Source organism: Centruroides sculpturatus, unplaced genomic scaffold (assembly GCF_000671375.1).
Source record: "Centruroides sculpturatus isolate CEXI.00-Female unplaced genomic scaffold, Cexi_2.0 scaffold54, whole genome shotgun sequence".
In the NCBI taxonomy this organism is placed as follows: Eukaryota; Metazoa; Arthropoda; class Arachnida; order Scorpiones; family Buthidae; genus Centruroides; species Centruroides sculpturatus.
In genome coordinates this window covers 834,040-841,789 of record NW_019384340.1, presented here as the reverse complement: position 1 = coordinate 841,789, position 7,750 = coordinate 834,040, and positions in this window count along the sequence as shown.

The following is a 7,750-nucleotide window of genomic DNA, read 5'->3' as shown; positions in this document are numbered from 1 at the left end:
CACTATGACTACATTCGAGCAGGAGTATTTCATTTGATCTCCCTCTTTAAAGGATTTAGTGAATCTGAGTTCATGATACATTTTACAAATCTTTCGACACATTCCATCTGGCACGATTCAAACTAATAGTGTAATTTCGTCACATCGCTGCCATTCAGTGCTTTACAACTGAAGTAAAAGGAGATACTGAAAAGTTGAAATCTGTTCCAACTACGGTTTTTACTACATCCAAATATATTCAATGCATTACAACGAAAGTTAGTAAACTTCTAACAGGATATTAAACCGTAGGATCATTCACTAACTCTGAATTACTAAATGTAGACTTTTTCATTGTTATTACGAAGTCGCCCATGACTTTTAAACTGTCAAATCTCAAGCTTGTATATAGATTTCATTACTTTAAATAATTTCAGTTGTTTGAGACTCTTCGGTTTAGTAATAATACACTCAATTTAGTGGCAATTCAAGAGGCGAACAATGGTATTATATCGAGGTTTGTATCAATACGTGTATCTTTTTACTTATGAAAGCCTTTAAATTAATGCCTTTATTTTATCTGAAAGTATATAATTTAAAATATATAATAACTATGTAAACAAGAATTATTAAAAATAGGTAAAAAGTTATATAATTACCATGCGAATAAAAGGATCATATCATTCAAGAGGGAGACTATTAAATAGAAATCAATATAATAATTTTAATAATAAATGAGGTCTCAAAGGAATGATATGTTTAACTGCTAATTGAATTTGTGTGATAAGATAATAGCAAATAAATGGAATTGTTGAGTAAAGCAAGGCTTTGTTATCTTTTCCTAAGGGGTTATTTCTATTAAGTACAATTTTATCGTTGCAAAATGTGGATATATACTGAGATTTTAATTGTTAGTTAATCATTAAATTAACTACCTTGACACAAGCACAAATTTGTTTGTTATCTTTAATTAATTATTTCCTTTTACGTGTGAATTGGCGTGATAAGTTGTATTCATCAACTGTCAGGTTACGACTAACAGATTTGCTATTGCTTGAAAGCTCTCGATGTTGCTTTACCTTTATTTATCATTATTTAAGTTGATGAAAACCCAGGTTTATAAGTTGGAGATAAAATGGAGGTAGGAAAGGGAAAGAAGAGGGGGTGGGAGGTAGGATAGTGTATAGAGAAAAGGGTGAAAATGGAGAACACAGCATTTAAAATTTCAGTAAAGTTATTGGTAAATAAGTAAAGAAAACTTTTTACATCTTTAGAAATGATTTATGAAATGAATTGATAAATTACGTTTTGTGATTGAATGGATAGAAATCGTATATAAAGGGAATTCTGACATTTATTACTCATTTAAACAGTATATTCGATCATCGCATGATATAATATGATTACAGATGCCGGATTCGTTTGCTAAATTTGATATTTATAATGTTATCTTTATGGCATTTCCCCAATCAATCGATATAATTTTAGTCGTAATTTTACATCAATCTGTAAAATAACAGCAAAACCTTTTAGAAATATACTTTCATTTCATATATAAGTACTGTATTAATATTCCAGTTCAATATTTTATAACTTAAATAAATAAATAAACATTTAAATATACTTTAGAACATTGAGAAAATAATTATTAAATAAAATAACTTATTTATGTATATGATTTTTGTGTAATTTAATTTAGAAAACGTTGATTATTAAAATTTTATATCCTTTTTAGAAAAATAATACGAGCAATTATTATCGATTTATTTAGCAAGGGGTCGGGGAGGTGGTAGAAAATAGGCTACGTTGAGTGTGAATGTCGTAGATGCGAATCGTGTAATCGCTTGGACAGAAGTGCAATCAATCACGACATAATCCTTATTTCCTGTAACCTTATCAATCGCTAAATTTAGGCCATCTAAGCTAAAAAATTACATTACAAAAGTTTTTAAATTCTCTCATATCTACACTCCAAAAGATAATAAAGAATTCTACTATATATTATAAAAAATATATACGTCCACATAAAAATATGTTACATATCAGTTATATATGTATGATTGAAACACAAGATAATGCATTAATGCTTTATCCTATCGCACCGACGGGCCAGGAATCGAATGCGCTCGAGCATCCTTGGAATTTTTTATGAGCAATCTTTCAGGATTATCGTGCCTCGTTCCTTCCACATTGTGGGCCTTATTAACTCTGTACTGAATTCTAATTAATTGTTATTAATATATTATAATTATTTATCGTTCAATCGACAATGTTAAACAGTACAATTCGCCTCTCATTTACTACTAGTTTCTGTAATGTATCCGCTAATTCGAAGCGTAATACCTCCGAGATAATGTGTCAAGTTTCACATATGACACATTATACCTGTTACAGAGTTCTTGGTTTTGTACGTCTTAGCCAATTAAATAATTTAGAAAATGGAGTTTAAATTCAAATTAGAGATTCGAGCTTCATTCTCCCATGTTAATTGATTTATTAATACATCACATCATAAGAAAGTGGGTCATGTAAGGATAACCTAGATCAGAAATAGAAATCTTAATGTATAATACTAAAGATTTTTTTATCTTTATTTCCTGTTCTTTTCCCCCATCTAATATGTTTGTTTATATAAATTTCTATACTCTTTCCTTAAATATAGTAACGAAAATTATAACAGAAATAAAGGCGAAAACATGAGATAATAAGTGCATAAGATATGGCTTTTGACCTTAATTTTACATACATTTTTTAAATCTTTTTATTAGTAAAACTATTTTTAAATGAACTACGACTTATGGATTAAAAATATTTCTAATATAAAAGAAATATATACAGTTTTTTTAAATCTCTATAACAAAAATAGTAAAAATTTAATGTTAGATTTGTTGGCAATAACAGTACATGTGACGTCGTTTCACAACTGACTTAACAATGCATTCATTCAAACTTGAACTTTTTGGCAAGATTTTCAATATTATTTAATGTCATGTTTATAAATATAACTAGAAAAATAATCTTAAAAAAAAGTAAGGATAATAAACAAAGTACAAGGTTAAGTGAGGAATCAATATTTTCTATTTTTAAGCTTTTGTATTTTTATTAAAATATATTTACAATTAAATAATTTCTGTTTAAAATACTAATTTATAATCTTATCTATATTTTATCGTATTATAATGAATAAATATAGTCATAGAATTTGTAAGTTTCTCAGTAGTTTCGAGTGGTTTTTAGTGTCCAAAATTGTTAGAACAATTTTTATTGAATACTTTTACAAATTTATTTTATTTATGCCATTAATTTTTAATATATTTATAATATAATTAGTAGAAAATAGCATGTAATTTACAGCACAATACAGGGAATCTTGTTGGTTGTTATAATATTTCACGTGATTAGTTTTCTATAGAAGTTTTAACCTATAGAAAACTAATATACAAAGCTATATTTAACATAATCCAAATCTTTAGTTGAACATATAACTATTATAACTGATTATTATTATCATTATTATTTTTATTTTTACTATTATTCAGAATAGCGACCTGAAGTAGGCTCGTATCCCTTCACAGATCGATCTTTTCTTGTGTAATTTTTAAAATTACTTAACTAGGTTTTAATTAATATGTAATTATTAATCTTTAAGAAACAATTCGAATGTTTAATTAATTAAAATTACCTGCAATTTCAAGTTTAACCTTTATTCATGATAATAAATAAAGGGAAAACTCATTGGAATGGAAATTGTCAAAGGATAGAAACCACTCTTACGATCCAGAATATGAGAAATAATTTCAATTGTGACGACTGATTGAATCAAATATACATTAGATAATGAAGTATAACTCTTATATATATGCAGAACCGGGCCCAATGTTGTTAAAGGGCATCCTGTATGTTGTGGCCTTATACTGACAACATACAAGAGGCCCTTTCTCTTTTACCAAATGATAATGGATATTTTTCGACTTTTCATCCTGAGGGCATTAAGAAGGCTTTTGTTCAGATTGACTATGGTTCGATTAGGCCCATAATGGTAGTGGGATAGGACCCTTTGTTTTCCAGGTTTCACCTACTCTATTACTCGTTAATTCGAATAACATAAAATAGCACCATGCATCATTGAATGTTAAAATTTTACTTAAGTTATTCATGTATTCAATGCATTTTTAAATATTAAATCAAATTTTAACGTAATATAATAAACAAGCAAGAAGTCGAAAACTGTTTCGATTGCTCTCAAACAAATAATGGAAATGACATCTAAATTACTGAAATTATTGAAAATTAATTATCGTATTTTCATTGTAAATTAATTAATTAAATTATTAATTTAACTAACCAATATATCTCGAACATTAAAATAACGATTATTTATTATACAATTGTCACAATCATAATTTAATTTTTTTTACATTAAACTTAGGTCGCAAAAGATTACAAAATAATAGTATTGTTCCCTTTTTTAGATAGAAAATACTAAACTTAATTTGGATATTTTCGGGGAGTTATCGATCCTGATATGTTTGGCCCCGTTCCTTCTAACCAGAAGCCCACCAGTTGCCAAGTGGATAAAACTACTAAACACTGTAATTGGTCGTGTATTTTCTGTGGAATTTTCCGGGTTTATTCCACGTTTATAACATCTTAATATGCTAGTTTCCTGTAGAAAGATCGAACTTGAGGTACCATCGCTCATGTGTTGTAACCAAACTAATCAAACTAACCCTCCCAAGACACCCCATTGTGGGCATGAATTCACGAGAAGACTGTAAAACATCCTCTTAGTGTCCACAGGGGGGGAGAAAAGCTATATCTTATTTTGTAGTCTTTTTTGTAAATGGTATTGAAGAATGGTGAATGATAAAAGCTTTTCAATCCTTTTTCAAAAATGAAAAATTTTTATATTCGATTGCCTTCATATTACTTCAATCTCCACTTTATATATACTGTGTACACAATTCTTTCTTTATACACTTCTCGAATCATTTCTCAATTTCACTTTCTTTTCTTGTGTAGAAAGTTATCACGTTTATACCATTCTCAAACTACTCGATAGCAGAAAATTTAAAAATATATAACTGATCTTACAATAATAATTTCAATAGACTACTGACATTTAAAACTCTCTGATCAGATCGTCGTATTATATTCTTCGTGACACGTGTGAATTTGATGACACTCGATACATTTTAAATTTGAATATGACATGACACTACTCCCTTTGTAGCAAAGAGAATTTTTTTTTAAATTACGAATCGTGTTTAGAACATTTTAAATTAATACATCGAACGATAATGGGTTATTTAAAATATGACTAGTGAATTTATTAGTAAATTCTGATCATCCTCTTCTCATTATGTGTATCATCAGAAAGGATACCTTACGACTCCGAACTTCCAGTTTTAAACCTTTATTTACAGGTATTTACAAAGTATACATTGCGAACACGTGTCAAGTAGAGCACTATGACTACATTCGAGCAGGAGTATTTCATTTGATCTCCCTCTTTAAAGGATTTAGTGAATCTGAAGACTAGCCAATCCGATAAGTTCTTTTTCAGGTTCTCTCTCTCCAAGACCTTTAATGATTTCGTTAATTAGTTGTATTAAACTCTGACCCCTTCCAGTAAAACCTGTCCAGTCAAGAAGACGGAATCGCTTTAACTTTGTTCTACTCCGTTAGATCTCTTGACATGATTTTCATTCCTTTTAAAAAATAATTATTTGCCTAAGAATCGTCCATAGCAAATGAATAAATAAACAAACTAGTCAACCATTAAACACATTATAAATGAGATTAACATTGACTTTTATGTACCAATAAAACACTGTACATTTAACATCATGTTGCACCGATCAAATCGCTGTGCATGTTCATGATAGAATGGAAATGGGTGCATGTAATAACAACGTAATATCCGGTATATTTGTGTTCGCTGCAGTCTACAGCATAACTTGATCTAATCAATGGAAACTTCTCCCCTGGATACATGTTTACGTGGAGACACTGCGTGTTAATTATTGTTTTAAAATGTATTATTCATAAATTAATAACCACGAGAATATATTCACTTTTTACTAATTAAAATTAAATAAATAATTAGTTAGTTGTTTCATTTTATAACTGTGTGTTTGAATAGAGGAATAACATTTATTTGACATTATAGAAGGTTTATATTATTTATTTGTACATGTTTATGCTTTATGAATAAGCCTAAGTATTTAAAAATAATAATTAGTCCCTTATATCTAATATACATAAATAAATAATTTTTCGTACAATTTTATAATCCTATAAGCCTATGGTTTGCCGGATTAGTTCTCATTCCGTGTCTAAAATCCGATACACAACCGAAACTTTCCAATCGTCTTAGAAATTTATAGTGACAAAAACAGAAATAATCCAAAAGAAAAATAAACACTGACTACCCTATATGTTCCAAAATTCCGTAGCCTTTTATACTCAATGTCCATAATCATAATCATAATCAATCATACAATTGTTTAAAATATATGCCCTCCACCTCAAATTAGTAGTGTCTTGCCCCTGTAAATCATACTTTTCCTTTAACGATAGAGTCGTGCGTGTCATCTATCTAACACCTTTCAGGGGAAAATTTTTGAATTGAAATAACATAACTTCCGTTTCAAATCGGACGTTCGTATATAATTAATTCGGGCATCGTGACAATATACTTTTCTAACAGTAGTGAGAATTTATAGGTCTAAAATTTTTAAAAATTGCAAGCCATAAATATCATAATGTGATTAAAAGTTAAAGGGAAATTTGAATGTCATGGTGTTTTACAATTGTTTTCTTTTGTAAAACACCGTGACATTCAAATTCCCCTTTATAAAGTAATAAAGTAAAAATAAAAGAAAGTAATGTTTCGTGAAATGGAGACGATAATTCATTATGACAGTGAATATGAACAAGACAAAAGAGTGTAACAAAGTAAAAACATCTGTTATTTTTCTTATTATAAAGACAATTAAATTTTAAAAATCGAAAAGAATTTTCATATGTTTTGAAACTTCTTTTGTAATAATAATATTATATCCTTAAATTTAATTAAGATTAAATTAATTGTTTTTGACAATTACTTAGCATTATTATATACGTATAAACACAGGCATTTTAATGTGTTGTAAAATAATATATTTTCCTCATAAATCATTATACATTAGAATTATTTTAATAAATACATAACAAACTTAGACATTTAAGATTTTAATGTCTTCAAATAGCTTCTTCAATCAGATTTTACGTTTATAATTATAATTACATATAATATTCTAATAATAATAATTATTATTATTGAAGAAATTACTAAGTATTTTAAAAATAATTTCAACACTATTTTTAAATAATAATAATACGTAAATTTTTATAAAATAAAGAGATTTATTCGTACTTTTTACATTTAAAACATAACAGAGAACTAATCCTTCAATAATTACCTTCATCTTCTTTATTCATTTATAATTTAAATTAGCATAATTTGTTCTATCAAAAAGCATTGTATTTAGCATATTAGCATCTCTATTCAACTCTGTCTATAGAGATATTTATTAGTTCAACCAAATTTGGCATGTGGAAGATTATTACCAAAACTCACCACTGTCGAACTTTTAGCGCTTTAAGCAACAAACATTATATTGTACAGACCTTATAAATCAGTGGATAATACTAAATTCGATCCATTCTAATACATTTTTTAGAATTAATTTAAACACTTTAGATAATAAATCTGTAAGAAGATTAA